The sequence below is a fragment of the Bactrocera tryoni genome, chromosome 3 (assembly GCF_016617805.1).
Source record: "Bactrocera tryoni isolate S06 chromosome 3, CSIRO_BtryS06_freeze2, whole genome shotgun sequence".
NCBI classification, from domain to species: domain Eukaryota; kingdom Metazoa; phylum Arthropoda; class Insecta; order Diptera; family Tephritidae; genus Bactrocera; species Bactrocera tryoni.
The window spans coordinates 81,921,375-81,937,452 of NC_052501.1; the positions used below are offsets into that span (position 1 = coordinate 81,921,375).

At 35.1% G+C, this 16,078-nt stretch overlaps 1 protein-coding gene across 1 annotated transcript in view; it reads right to left on the reverse strand.

Annotated features, from left to right (window-relative positions):
• Positions 1-7,352, reverse strand: part of LOC120772483 — a 116,910-nt gene extending 109,558 nt beyond the window's left edge. Inside the window, exon 1 of the mRNA XM_040101128.1 lies at positions 7,289-7,352. The gene's annotated coding sequence lies outside the window, so the exon portion shown is untranslated. The remainder of the gene's footprint in view (positions 1-7,288) is intronic.
• Between the last annotated feature and the right edge of the window lie 8,726 nt (positions 7,353-16,078).

The following is a 16,078-nucleotide window of genomic DNA, read 5'->3' on the forward strand; positions in this document are numbered from 1 at the left end:
TTACCCGTCACCATTTGAATTTTGTAATGTTCATTTGCATGCGTCTAAGTAGATAATCATAAGTTATGAGATTTTTCTGGCGTAATTTATGTGCTAATCAACGCTTAAGAGCATATTTACCCAGAAGATAGGTTATTACGAACCTGTTTATACATAATTTCTTTACTACAGCTAACTTAATTGTGAATTATTTCAGCATACTTCTTGTAAAACACTTAACGGTTGTGACGTTCTCACGGCGATCTTGTGGCCGCCGCAATTAGATAAGCACATTGAAGAGTGTCGCAGGCTCCTGCACATTTGTTATGCAATTACCATGTGTGTGCACGCCAATCGAACAGTTTAGTAAACAAGTAGGTAAACTTGCTGCAAAAACGAGATTTGCAGACCATTAATGTCTTCCGCCGCCGCTTTCCGTACTTTTTTATTTGCCTTTCTTCTTCGCCTTTGATAAAAACGTGTTGCGCTGGTGGCGACGTGATAAGAATTGAGGTTACCGAGGCATGTTTGCTGCATGAAATTGGGTTGCAGCTCTTGCAAGGCGGGAATTTGCTTTAGCAAATAACAACACGAAAAATTTATTAATGAACAAAGCGCTTGTAGAATGCGTGTCCATATGTGCTTTGCTTAGCAAACTCAGCCAGTTTGCCTCACCCTTTGAACAAGACTCGTTTGTTGTTATTTAGAGCACTTTACATAGTTATGGAGTTATGGCTTGCAGTTAACGATACGAACAGATACATTTATCATTGGACTTGACTGATTACGCGCAATTATTTGCTCACATAGTTGCCTATTCATTAGTGTGACTTTAAGTTGTTTTTGTTCGAAACATTATATGTGGAGCTACGGCCTAGAATATAATATAGAATAAAGACTGGTTTACGCATTAATCCACTTTGAATGTAGAACAATGAACTCAGTCTTAATACTTTTCGGGTAAATATTTATACCTCATAAACTATTCCTTTTTTACACAATTTTGTTATAAAACTTTTCAAACATGGTTTTCAAAAACGATTTTTGAAAAGTTATGAAAATCAGTTGCTCGCTGACGCATACTTATCGGATAACATCATTTCAGTCTGATTTTATCAGTTTAAATTGATTTCCAGAATTTTATAAAAAATTTTCCCAGATTTCAATTAAGAGCATCTTCGTGCTTTCTACGTCTGACTTAATACCAAAAACAGTAATTTTTACGTAGTCTAAAAAGTTTTACACCCTAAAGGAAAATGGCAAAAAGTGGTCGACCAGTGTGCCATTTTGACATATTTGTTTATTTATATATTTATGTATATAAATAAAAAAAACAATAAGTTAAACTTTGATTAGAAATACGAAAAGACTTTTTGGACTACCCAAAATCAAACCATATTGTAGGTCAAATTTAAGCCACAAATAACTATTCGACTATGGAAAATTCCAAACATTAGAAAGTGTTCTGCAACTGGCCGTGGTTACAAAACAACAGCAGCTTTTCAGGCGTTTTAAATAAATTGGTTTTAAGAAAAAAAGAATACACGCTATTGTTGAAAGACAAGCAATAAACAACGGACAAACAATGTCACGAAGCGCGTTGGCCTCCAGAAGGTAAAGCAGTGTGTGAGACTGCGCAGCAAACAAAGGCGGATTTAGAAGTGTAATGTGAAATGAATAAGAATTGGCTAAAGTTCGAGGCGGCTTTGTTTGCACGAGTAACATATTGTATACATACATACATATATGTATGTAAATCTGAAAAGTTGCCTGGCTGCAACGCTTGCAACATGCCGGCAACTTATTAGTAGAAATGAAATGTTAGAAGATAAAGAGATGTGCGCATATGCGGAGACTGGGTCAGCGCGCTATGTCAAATTAATATTTATGTGCAAGTGTGTATTTATGTTTAGTTATTAAGCGTGTAAGATAAAAAAATTGTGTTTAAAAACACATGTCAACTTAGAGACAATACAAAATGAAAATGAAAAGTTCGTAAAATATGGCATAGACGAAGAAATGGAAATTTGAAAAGTAAAATTTTAGCGGTTTGCATACCCATAAATATGTATGTATGTAAGTATATGTGAAATATTGGTAAAAGTTGAAATGTAATATGCAACACAAAGCGTTCAAACAATGGCAGCTCATTTGTTGCAGTGACACGCTTTTCGACTTACAGCTCATTTTTCATTTAGCTGCCAACCGGTGAGCGGTCAAGCTGGCGTTGAAAACTTAACAAGCCGCACTCACCTCTGACATGCAGGCGTTGTGGCATTGCACAGCGGCGGCAACAGCTTTATCAGCAACAAACAATGAAAAGCAATAACAAATCAAGCATACAGTTGCTGATATTATCATGGAATGGAAAATTAAGTTTGACGGAATCGCGCTGGCTATTGTATATATTCATCCGTTTGCCAATTTCCTACATGACATTGAATTGATGGCAAATAATTTGGCAAAACAGCCTATCAATGATTATTTCACTGTCAAGTGCCCACACTTATTATATTCCGCGCCACAACACAACCGTTAACATGCAACATTTGCCACACAATACACTAAGCCGCTAATATAACTGCCACTGCTAGCCTGCCAACGGCAATTTCGGCCATAAATCTTCTCTTTTATTATTATACATATATATTTTGCACACATTCACACATGCAGAGAAGCAGCATAGAACAGCAGTGCAGGAAAATAAAAATAAAATGTGTGTCAATGCTGCCGCGGCGGTGAGACCCGGCGGCTGCTTATTAAGATGCAATACGGAACACAAGGCTTGCCTTGCAGCTAAACTCACACATCCATTCGCATATACATACGTGTGTGTTTATGTTGCTGCTTATAATTATCATTCCACAGCAAATGATCAATTTCTGCATACACATGTGCATTATTGTGTACAGTTAATTGCATGTTCCGGCTTCTAGCATTTGTTTTATAGCATTTTATGTACTTTATCAAATAATTTGCATAGCCTCGTAGTAGTAAAGAGTCTTCTCTTAAGAGTTGTTTGTATTTGTATTATTTTTCCATTTACGTGCCCATAAAAATTCTTACAGAAATTTTTGTTGCTTTCAAAAGCAAATTCTTGCTGCTAACCACATTCAGGAGAGCGATTTTGCATCGTTTTCTTTAATAAAGTGGCTAAAAATCAATAATATTAAAGTGTAAATGCAGCGAAATTGTTAAATTCGAGATTGACACAGTTAATATGTGCATATATTTATAGTAAGCCAGAGACAGTATAATAACGTGTATAGCAAAATATGATAAAAGAATTTGTGGAAAGAAGGTACTTTTTCTTTTATAATCATATTGTGTTTTTCATCTGCTTTTTATTTTTCAGGTTTTCACGTAATTACGGTTAGTTTATTTCGTCTCTTATTCTGTTTTTTTTTTCTAGTTCCTATTCTTCCCTTTCTTTCTTTCATAACATACCTCATCTTATCCCAACATATCCTAGCCTATATTGCCATTTTATAACCTAATCTATTCCGATCCATCCTTACCTATTCCAACATCTCTTAACCAATACAATCTCAACCTATTGTAATCTATCATAATCCAATCTTCCCATCCCCGTCTATCCTATCGTATCCTAACCTTTCCTATACTAGCTTTCATGAACAGTCCTGTCCTATCCTAATCTCTCACAATCTATTCCTCTGCTATCTTTCATAAATTTCCCTATGCTATGCTAACCGATCACAATCTATCACAGCCTACTCCTATCTATCCTAACCTATTCTGAACTCCCCTAGCCTATTCTATCCTAACATACCTCACTCTATCATAAACATTCCCATCCTATCCCAACCTATCATAATCTATGGTAACCTATCCTAACCTTTCCTATACTAGTTTTCATAAACTTTCCTTTGCTATGCTAACCGCTCACAATCTGTCATATCCTACTCCGATCTATCCCAACCTGTGCTATCCTAACCAACGCAATCTATCATAAACAGCCCTGTCCTATCTTAACCTATCATATCCTACTCCGATCTATCTTTACCTATTCTAACCTCTCCTAACCCATACTTTTTTAACATACCTCAATCTATCATAAACATTCCCATTCTATGCCAATCTATCATATCTCTCATAATCTATAGTATCCTATTTGTTCATACCAGTGTAAGCTTTGTGCCAAATCTATGCTCATATCGACATTTGAGACCTCTTTCGTAATGAAAACTTTTTCATAACGAAAAAAGCGCATGAACGCCATATTCTCCAAATGATCACTATTATTCAGTGATATAAGCGATATGTCAACTTGAAGAGGAAGTAATTTATTACTGAAGCAACATGTTTCCACCATTGGATAGACGAGTTTGCCGCCAGCAGTGCATATTTTTAGTCAGATTATCTAACAGGCGTTAAACTCGTGGCTGACACAAACAAATTCCTGAAATGAGTGCGTCTAAAAAGGACTACACGACTGCTCTCCTTGTATTGAACTGGTTCATATCTGCCGAAATAAGTGGAAAGCTCAGTGGACATACGATTTTTCACTGGAAATGCCTTCGAAGCATACCAATGTGGAACGGTATGTAGTTACTTGTACGCGTGTCTATTTGAGCCAACATAAAAATCACATCAACCGTGCAACTTTATCAACAACAGCAAGCTCGCTTCATTGGTCAGCAAAGCAAAGTGCAATTGCAACAGGCTTGCAATTAAACTGATATGCATACAAATATATACATATTTATATGTATTCACATATGTATATTTTCATATAAGTACATACAAGTGTATGTGCGCTTGTTTGTGCATCGTTCGAGAGAAAGAGATCATTGAACGCTCATCTGGGCGACAAAGGTACAAGCAGCGGTCAAACAAGCCAAACCTAACCGACAAATCAACCAAGCGTTGCAAGTATGTTTATATGCACATACATATAGTACATAAATATGGTATGTTACCAGCAACGAGTCCAAACCGATAGCACATTGATTAGTCCGACTTTCACCGATCGCTTGACTCAAATGAGCATGCCATGTGAAAATATTTGAAAATAAAATATTACATGGAGATTTAATGTCACTATAAAAGCAGTTTTTGCAACTGCATTACATGTGCGTATGTTTGTATGTGTTGTAAGTGGCTGCAATGCGGGCGTAGCAAGGTGTAGAGGCAACGGATGTTTTGTTGAAACCTCGATAAAATTAAGTTGTTTCGCTGAAGGCAGTAGTGGAAGTGGAGAGCGGTCATATGATGGTGTTTGCGCAAGTAAAGTAGATACTTGCACTATGAGACTTATGAAAAATTATTTCACAAAACTTATGTTAAAATACGAGATTCGAATCAGCTTTACATAAATTGCTATTAAAATGTTTATGGCGGTTATTTCTAGAATATAACGCTATACAACATATACTTGCCCTAAAAACTGATTTTATATATCTATCAAACCATGAAATATTGATAAATATCACGTAAAACATAGTTAAATTTAATCGATAAATAAAAAATTTTGTGTATTTATTAATTATGTGACCAATGAGTAACATCTTTATAATAATCGATAAAATTTCGATAAAAATATATCGATAATTTTATACACTTTATCAATAGATTTGAAAAAAATTAATAATTTTATGTAAATTTTCTTTAAAATTATCGATAAAGTATATAAAGTTATCGAAATTTATATATATTATTATTTATTATAATAATATTATAGATTACTTTTAGGCTTAAATAAATCGATAAAATATAAAGGAATCAGTAACATCTTTGTAATAATCGATAACAACTCGATAAAAAATTATCGATAAGTTTATATATTTTTTAACATTTAAGTAATTGTATAAAATATATCAAATTATCGGTAAATTTTCAGGATTATAAAGTGGGTGAATAATATTGACAGATAATATCGATATATGCGGTTAAATATTCAATTATCGAAGGTATGGTTTTATGGAAATAAATCAAATTAATGTCAAAAAACCACAGTTATCGATATACATTTACAAAATTACAGTTTCAGTCTTGTATGATGCACGATTCCATGTCCCTTGTTTTCAGTCCCATGGACATATTTTACATTTATAATTATATTTTACATATAAATGAATTAAAATTAAATTTTATCTCACTAATATGAAGGAGAAGAAGCAAATTTTATCGAAAAATATAATTGGATACATCGATTAACTTAAAAATATCGAAATATTAATCGAATTTATCGATTAAAGCATATTTAATAAAAATATTACAAAAAGAGCTTCTCTAATTAAAATTATATGTATGTATATATAAACTTCCACAATACTAACTACATTCCAAAAATCGATATTATCCAGCGATCGCCGTTATTGCCTACTTCTATTTATTGCTAAATTCTTATTGAACCACCTTGCAGAGATGTGCAAATATTTTATTATCTACTTTAGATATGCATTAGTTGATTAGCATAGTTATTACAGTTTTACATGAATTTAATTTGATTTTTATCAGCAATCGACGGAAAAGAGTCTCTGCTTTAACCACAATGCTATCTTTTTACAACACGACTAAATTTTGCGGAATCGTAAAAAATTGGCCATAAAAATAATAACACATTCGCTTGCGTTGTGGATACGCTGGCATTTCCTGTGGAAGCATTTATGCTCGTGTACGCAAGTGCAGTCAAACAATACACGCCTATAAGCGGGGCCAATGCACCAACTAAGCACCACTTTTACTTTTGTTGCAAGTCATTTAATTGATTTGTGATGAGAGCGTGGATTTTACGACTTACTTGATTGTACGATATGCAACATTTCATGGTTGTTAATAAATAAGTAATGATGCCTATTGCATTTGTTTATATAATAAGTGCCACATACATACAGCCAATATGCAACACATGCTTTATATGTATTAAAATTAGAAATCATTTTTTCTTTACGCATAAAACGCTGACAGATTATTATTATGTAATATGTATTGCATGACATTTTCATAATTTTATTTTTCTATCATGAAAGACTGTATTTAAAAGTAAAAGCATGCATATATACAAACACCTGTGTAGGAAGATGCTTGACCATGAAGTAAAACGCACATGTCGTTGTTGGGGCAATCTTGTGCTAACAGCAATTACAGTTGCCAACACTGTTATTAGCGCGTAATTGCTCTAAAATAAACTGAAAAGTGGCCAGAAAGTGAGTTGTTGTGGGTTGAAATTCAGTAAAATAGCGAAAAACAAAATTTTACTATCACTTTCCGTGTTATCTTCAAACGAAGTGTGAACAATGTTGCCACACAAAAAAAAATTAACATTTTAATTGCACACACTACTCACCTACTACAGCTTAAAGCAGCACCATGACAACACTGGTGGTAAAACGAATTTTATGTGATTTTTGTTGCACTCAACTTTCATTGAAGTCAGTCGCTGCGGCTGATTTTGTATTGGCACTTTGTTTATTGGTTAATTACACGAAATTTGTTCACAGAAATTAATCACTTATTGTTGCTGCTAATAAGCATGTTGTTGTTATTTTTATAACCAATTATTTAATTAATATTTTGTCACACAAATTTACATTTGAAATAGAGTTGCCAGTTTCATAAGCAATTTTTGTCACACACACACACATAAAGTAGTAAAAACTTAAATTGAAAGAAAGTTTGTTGCGATAATTAGCACTTCATTATAGCAATAATTATGTATGTAAGAACATTAGCAGCTTACAACCACACTTATATATATATACTTGTCTTACCAAAAGAATGTCAAGCGCGCAACGTTTCTTCGAATTCACCTCAGGCTCTTATCAGTTCTCCTTAAAATTAAGCTTTGGTTTTGTTAACTTTTAGTGCTTTAAGCGCACGCTAAAGTTAATTAAACATGAATAATGATTATTTAAATTGCTTTCACTGCTTTTGGGTATGAGTTGGTTATTATTTCTTTTCTAACAAAAATTGCTTTGCGCATAGTTTTGACACAATTTGAGAGCGCCGCTCACCACTGCGAGTAAAAATATATAAAATATAAAATAAATAAAAAATTTAAATAATAACAAGTAAGGAAGGGCTAAGTTCGGGTGTCACCGAACATTTTATACTCTCGCATGATAAAGTGATAATCGAGATTTCACTATCCGTCATTTACATATTTTTCAAATACCGTATTTGTGTAAAGTTTTATTCCGCTATCATCATTGGTTCCTAATGTATATACTCGTATTATACAGAAAAGGCACAGATGCAATTCAAAATAGCGTTATATTGGAAGAAGGCGTGGTTGTGAACCGATTTCACCCATATTTCGTACATGTCATCAGGGTGTTAAAAAAATATTATATACCGAATTTCATTGAAATCGGTTTAGTAGTTCCTGAGATATGGTTTTTGGTCCATAAGTGGGCGAGGCCAATGCCCATTTTCAATTTTTAAAAAAGCCCGGGTGAAGCTTCCTTCTGCCATTTCTTCCGTAAAATTTAGTGTTTCTGACGTTTTTTGTTAGTCGGTTAACGCAACTTTTAGATTTTCAACATAACCTTTGTATGGGAGGAATGGGGTGTGGTTATTATCCGATTTCTTCCATTTTTGAACTGTATATGGAAATGCCTGAAGAAAATAACTGTAGTAGAGTTTGGTTGACATAGCTGTACAATGTTTCCGAGATATGTAAAAAAACTTAGTAGGAAGGGGGCCACGCCCACTTTTCTAAAAAAATTGCGTCCAAATATGTCCCTTAACTCTTGTAATATCTTTATTTATGGCTTAGTTATGACACTTCAAAGGTTTTCGGTTTTCGCCATTTTGTGGGCGTGGCAGTGGACGGATTACCTTCTTATGGAGCTAAGAAATACGTGTACCAAGTTTCATCATGATATCTCAATTTTTACTCAAGTTACAGCTTGCACGAACGGACGGACAGACAGACATCCGGATTTCAACTCTACTCGTCACCCTGATCACTTTGGTATATATAACCCTATATCTGACTCTTTTAGTTTTAGGACTTACAAACAACCGTTGTGTGAAGAAAACTCTAATACTCTCCTTAGCAACTTTGTAGCGAGAGTATAAAAATTTTGACCAATCCCGCTGAAACTTTTGTAAAATGTAAAAAACGTAACATCACTTTTCACAAGTTTGCAGCGGAAGGAAAAACGATATAATTGAAACCACTCATATTAAAACAAAAGTTTGAGTTTTAGTTATAAAATGGTTATACATTGGTTATATATTGGTTATGTCTGATAGCGGAAGTTTAAAATTTTAAATGTAATATGATGTAGTGAATCGTAAGCAATAAAAAGCCCAATTTTGATTTTTTTGATGAAACTTTGTTTTGTATTTTAAGTGACGATATATAATTTAAATAAATGTTTTAAGCTTCAGAAATTTGTATTTATGCATAAAATAATTCTAAAAAATTTTATGTAAATTCTTTTTAGAGAAAAATTCTTATCTCATATTAAAATAGTTTGTATTTTTTAGTTAATTATTTAAATATTTTTTTCATAATCAAAAAAATCTTATAAAAGGGTCTTGTAATCAACATATTACAATATGTATTACCAATGTATAAATTGCGAATGAAAAATAAAAATTGGTTTTGTTTTGATGTTGAGTGTATCGCTATATTCTTATTGAGTCGTTCACTAAGAAATTTTTTCTTTTTTAGTGCAATTCAAAAACGATTTTTTATTGTGTAAAAATTATATGAAGTTATTATATATTCTCCATTTTGATCCAATATTATATTTTCAGACAACTTTCGGACATAGCTTCCATGCTCACATGCTCATAAAAGATTGGATACCTCGGCTATAACCGCGTAAACGTTGTCTACGCCAATAAATAAGAAGGTGAAAAACAAAGCCAAGTAGTTATTGACGACCTGATTTGGGCTGAAGTTTCTCCTATCCAAAAAATTTTGCGGAGACCGGAACAAATAACAGTACGAAAGTGTCAAGTATGTGAATATGGTCTCAAGGTGAAGAATATGGTGGGTGTAGTAGCACAACACATTCAAGCTGCAAAATCTTTTGATGAATCATCAAACTTGTGTGAGGTTTCGCATTATGCTGGTACACTACCCCTTTCTATTGGGGAAAAACTTAAAATAAAGGATTTCCTTTGAAATCCCGCCAAACAGACAACATAATTATTTTTTGGTGACTATCGGCCTTCTTAGGGATTTGAGCAGGTTCATAGTTTTTATACCATGATCGCTTGCGCTTCATATTCTTGTATTCAACTCACGTCGGCAGGAACATTGAGCTTGAAAAATGTACCACTTCTTAGACGTTTGATAAGCAAATCAGAGTCGTTAATGCGACCAGTGAAATTTCTTGCTGTTAGCTTCGAAATTTTTTTTCACTGATTGTGTTATTTTTTACGTGGCGGGTCTCAAACCCAACGCATAACCCTGGGGATGTTGTTTGACTACCCAGAGAATGTTTGTCTAAAACTAGAAGTCGTGTGCTACTTGAGTCATCAGCAAAAGAATCGTGTCTGGCTACTTCCAAGTGAATGGCGCTCAGAGAACTTTCCCTACTTACGAGAGCTTCTACACATGGCTCCATTTTCGGTTATAACCGCGTAAGCGGTGCCTACGGCAATAAAGAACAAGAAGAACTGCACTATTTTTTAACATCAGTTTCAAGAGGCCTTCCAGCTCGATATTGTCATAAATGCAGGACCGAGTGATAAGTGTACTAGCCAGCATGCCGCCTATTGACAACCAATGGGACGAATTCGCGCGACTATATCAGCTATCAGAGCCGCATACAAGGTGGAAAAAAGCAGAGAGAACAGAGAGCCTTACAATGTGGCAGCAGCGGTGGCAAATCTCATCCAAAGGACGATGGACCCACAGACTGATCTCAGACATTCAATCGTCCTGAGGACCTGAACTTCTACTTAACCCAAATACTGAGTGGCCATGGCTGCTTTAGAAAGTATCTGTTCCAAATTAATCATGACGTTAGTCCATGTTTTTCGACAGACATTTTTACAGAGGGCAAGACTCTGAAGAAGTATTTTTTCAGTGCCCTCGTTTTTTAAACTTAAGGGAAAAGCTAAAATCTACACTCGGCGGTATTGTAACGATGGAAAATTGGACAACACATATGTGTTAATTCTCTGATAAATGAGAAGCTGTCAGCGAAGGGAAAGCTCAATTATGACAAAAATAAGAAACTTACAAAAGATTAGTAGTCAGAAGGTTTGCACAATAGAAGAGACTTTAATGTATCTTTCTTTCTCATGAAGTTATACCTAATTCGGTGGTTACGTGGGAGAGACATATGTTGGGAAGAAAAAAGGTATGCAAAAGTCTAGATCAATTTCCCAGAAACTGAGGGACTCGATTGCATGTATAGTAAATAAACAGACGAACCTTAAGACGAGTGGATCGACGTAGGGGCAGAAGGGCAGACAGACGGACAGACAAATCGATTCAGCTAGTAATGCTAATCTTTTATACATTATGCGTTAAAGGTTCTGGGATGTATTTTACTGTGTGTTAAAACTTTTGCGGCAAGCTTAATGTACCCTGGTCAAGGTACAAACATTTTGTTTTTGCAAAATCCGCTGTAGGAGACGATGTTGGTGAAATATTTCCATTCACTTTTCTATACTCAAATCTTTACGAAGAAATTCAATTCTTCTACTTTGCTAAAATTATGATAATTTGTAGAATTCTTTTGTTAACAAACTTGTTGTCTTTAGAAGAACCTTCACATAGTAAATTAGTCATGCATAAATATGTATATGTAAATATCGCTTGCACAATAAATATGACTTTAGCTAGAAAATACAAAAAAAGTTAAGAAAAAAACTGAATAAAGACTTAAAATTGTAAAGTAAAGAACAGAAAATTAAAAAGAAAATAATAAAAAATATTAATGTTCTAATATTCTTTTCTTTTCTTTGCAACTTTAAGTCATTATTAATATTTTCGTCGCACATTTTTCTTTCATAAAATTAATGCAGCCATACAAGTTAGTTATTTTATTGGTAGTCTGTAAACAAATATTAGCTTGTACTCTTAACTTAATATCCATTACACTTCAGCTTAATTTCGAGTTAGAGTTTTTACATCACTTTTCTAACGGGCAATTGTCGTGGTCATTTGGCCGCAACGTAGTCGTATTCGGCTTCGGCTAGTTGTTAACCAGGCCGCCAGCAGCAATCTGCCAGCCATTCAACGTGGTATGCATTTCTATAAAATCGGCTGCATTAAGAATGCAGTTGCGCATGCGCACACTGTTGCTGCTGTTTACTGTTGTTGTTGCAACACTATACACAGTTTGAGCAGCAAAATATGCTTTCGACGCTGCACAATTTGTAAGGTATGCAGCGATCGATTTTCTTTCAAACTCTCTTTTTCCGTTCATTTATTTATATATTTAATTTTTTTATCTTATTTTACTTTATTTTCTCCCATTTTGCTCTTTCACTAAATCCGTTTCTATTTCGAGAAATTCTAGTTCACCGCTATGTTGGCTATCAATGGACAGCTGCACAAACAAAATTTTCTAGTATACCTTTAGTATGAGTAAGAATTCATAATCAGTTGCAGAGTCTTTCGCCAAAGCAAATGTGGAAAAAAGCTGCAAAGCGAAGTTGTTGTAGGAATTTGTGTCTTTTCATATGCAAATTTTTCATGTGGCGCATTCGTCGCGTGCGTTCTCAGTGGGCGAACACAATCGCATACATATACACACAAGCATATAATATCGTGAGCATTTTGAAGCGCTGAAGTTGCGCGCATGCTCAGTTAACACCTTATTGAATTTGGTTCTTAGCGTCTTTGTGCTCATTTGACTGATTAGCGGTTCGCGCTCACAGTTGTAGATTTCTTTTAAGAATACTGGCAGATATGTTTGCATTACAATAGCAATGACAATCGAGCAGTTGACAGATTAAGTAAAGGTTATGGGAATTAACCAACTATGATACAGAGAATCCGCTTTTCCGTTTACGAACTCTTTTCTAAATAGCGGATTCATTATAATTTTATTGTATTTTAATATTATATACTTAAAAACTGAAATCTGTCGCTTGGTGACCGCATTTGAAAAATCATTTTCTATAATTTCCCTTTCTATTTCGTTCTACTTAGTTTCAAACCTGTTTCCCCAACATGTGATAGCCAAGTTCTAAACCATTTCGCACGCAGTGCTCAAATCCGATACCCAACATGTGATAGCAGAGTTCTAACCCATTTCGCTCGAGTTCCTTAAAAGAGTTTTATATTTATCGCGGCATCGAATGATTAAGCCATTTTAGCTCTTCATCGATGTTTTCTCTCAATTTGACTTGACTTTTCCATTAAACTTTCACATCTTTTGAGTATCTAAATCTTTAAAGCAGTATTTTCAGCCTAAGAAAAAAGGTTATATTGAGAATTTCTGACGATCTAAATTTCTTCTCAGTACGTTGATCACACATTGATCCCTCAGAAAAAGCTTCGCTAACATTTGTATTTTCAGAGTCAAAATGTTAGATTAGGTTAGGTTAGCCTGGTAGGCTAATAAACCAGAGATAGACCAGTTTTGATCCTGTGCGATACCGCTGGAGTTTATTTATGAGGTCCTTGAGGAGTAGTAGGAAATTCAGTAGACTAGACTTCTAGTGTCTCATACCGTGGCTCCCAGATGCTTAAAGCGTCGAGTTGCCAATGGGGGACATATACAAGGTGCGTAGTAAACAGGACTTTTTGAATCTAGCGCCCCTTGGTATCTTTATCGATTATCCAGTGAGAATTTCATGACATTTCATTGCTTGGAAGTGAAGTTATTGCGTTTTAAGTGAAAGTATGCTTGTGTTATCGGTGCAAAAAAGAGCTTCGAACAAAGAGCCAACATTAAATTTTTTGTTTTAAAATTGGTAAAACTTTTACCGAAACGTTTCAATTGATGAAACAAGTTTATGGCGACAATTGCCTATCTCGTAGAAGAGCACGATTGGTTTCAACGTTTTCAAAGTGGTCGTGAGGCCATAAATGACGATCAATATGTGGGCCAATCAAAATCCGTCATCACCGGAAATTCCATCGAAACTGTGCGTGAATTCATCAAAAATCAGCCGAAAACATCATTGAAATTCATAGAAATTCATAGAAATGGAATGGAACATCTCCAAAACATCGATTTATCACATTTTTACCGAACATTTGGGTTACGAAAGGTACGGTTTATTCCGCACAAATTGACTGACGACCAAAAATTGCTCAGAATCCAACATTCGAAGGCATCATTGTGACCGATTATTTGACCAAAAATCACATTTTAACAATTAGCTGCTCCCCGTATTCATCTGATATGGCTCCGTGCGACTTCTTCCTATTCGGAAAAATGTATTTGCCCATGAAAGGAAAGCGTTATGAAGACGTAGAGGCCATACAAAAGGCTTGCACCGGCATACTGGCGGCCATACCGACCACCGAGCTAAAACACACGTTCGACATGCTTTTGGACCATTGAAGAGAACATGAATAAAATAAATTGATTTTGCCGAAAAAACTATTTGTTCTGTTTTTTTTTTAAGTGCTGTTTTCTTTGGAACGCACCTTTTACATAAATATTATGGGCTGAACTTCAGAAAATCCTCGCCAACGCTTATTTTTCTTAGTATTGGCTTAAAATTTGATATAAGGTCTTGAATTCAAATCTATTTCTCTGTCGTGGACTGATGTTCTTGTAAGAAAACCATTCAACTGAACCGACATAGAGTTGAAAACAAATTAAGCTTATATGAAACACTAAAAAATTAGTGATCTCTACACATTAAGGTTAGGTTTGATTGATACCAGAAGATGTAGAAGACGAATGGTCTTTCTTATAGAAATTCACTGCGTCTTAACGATTTCCAAACAGTTTTATAACAAATGATGAGCGCGTATACAGGGTGGTTCATAAAATGAGAGTTTAATCACAAAACCTTTTTATTTTTTGAGAAATTTATTCTTTTTAAATTATTTTTTATAAACTTTTTGCACGAAAACACTTGATTTTTGACTTAAGACCACAAAGTTTCACACTGTTTCTAATGTTTTTTTCTTTTTTTTTTTTTATTTACCAAGTCTTCGCTATTCAAAGGCAAGCACTAAAAGTCACACACAAACAAAGTTGAAAGCTAAACACCGACGCATTGTAACGGTAACGGTAGTCCAAAATTTGTCACAACACAATCACTTTATGTTATCACGTTTAACACGCTCAAGCGCAGCGTGACACCATGTACATCGAGTGCTCATAACTCGCAAAACCAGCGAAAAAAGTGGCGAAAATTAACACTAGACATGCGTGCCGGCCTCTGCTTGTTGTCGCTGCCGGGCAAAGTACGAAAATTCACAACGGCCGATATACGTACAAAAAGCTACAGCGGCGCAACAATAGCGCAACGGTGCAGACCATTGTGAGGCGTTAAGCGCTACTTTAAGGTACGCTCTCCCTACTTTTCATTATTGACATTAACTCCCGGCAAACGCGAAACTTCGTTGAACTTACATTGAAGCGCTCGCTGGTTCGGAAACGTCCACACGGTTTTAGTCTGCTGCGAAGACTGATTTAAGCTGCGCTTCAAAGGCGAAGATTTGCGGCGCACAAAGTCAATGAATTTGCTCTGCGACTGCTGCGGCTGTGACTGTGGCTGCTCTTGTTGTTGCTGCTGCAGCAGCTAACAGCTAGCAGCTATCGGAGGCTCAGCTAGTTGCTTATGGCTTTGTTTGCTACTATTTTACTCTTCTTGCAGCGGCCGACTGGCTCCAACTCGCTGCTCGCCGCTGTTTGGAGTTGGAGTGTTGCCAAAGCAGCTTGTTTTTGTTGCTGTTGTTGTATGATCTTGATTTCTGCTGTATTGGCTTTGCGCTGCATTCATTTGGGTTTGTTTTGTCTTCACTTTTTGCTCGCATTCGCTTTGATTTGCGACAAATGTACTTTGATAATTAATGTTTGTTTCAGTCTGCCTTTTTGTTTTTGGTTTTGGGTTTCTATTTTCCTCTGTCGCATTCGCGATTTTCAACCGGCCCCGTATTTCGCTGTTGATTTGTCGCAAACACGTCAATTTAAGTGCAAATTAATTGTTGCAGGAAATTCAGCGTTTCCCAAGTGTGTTCAATGGCATT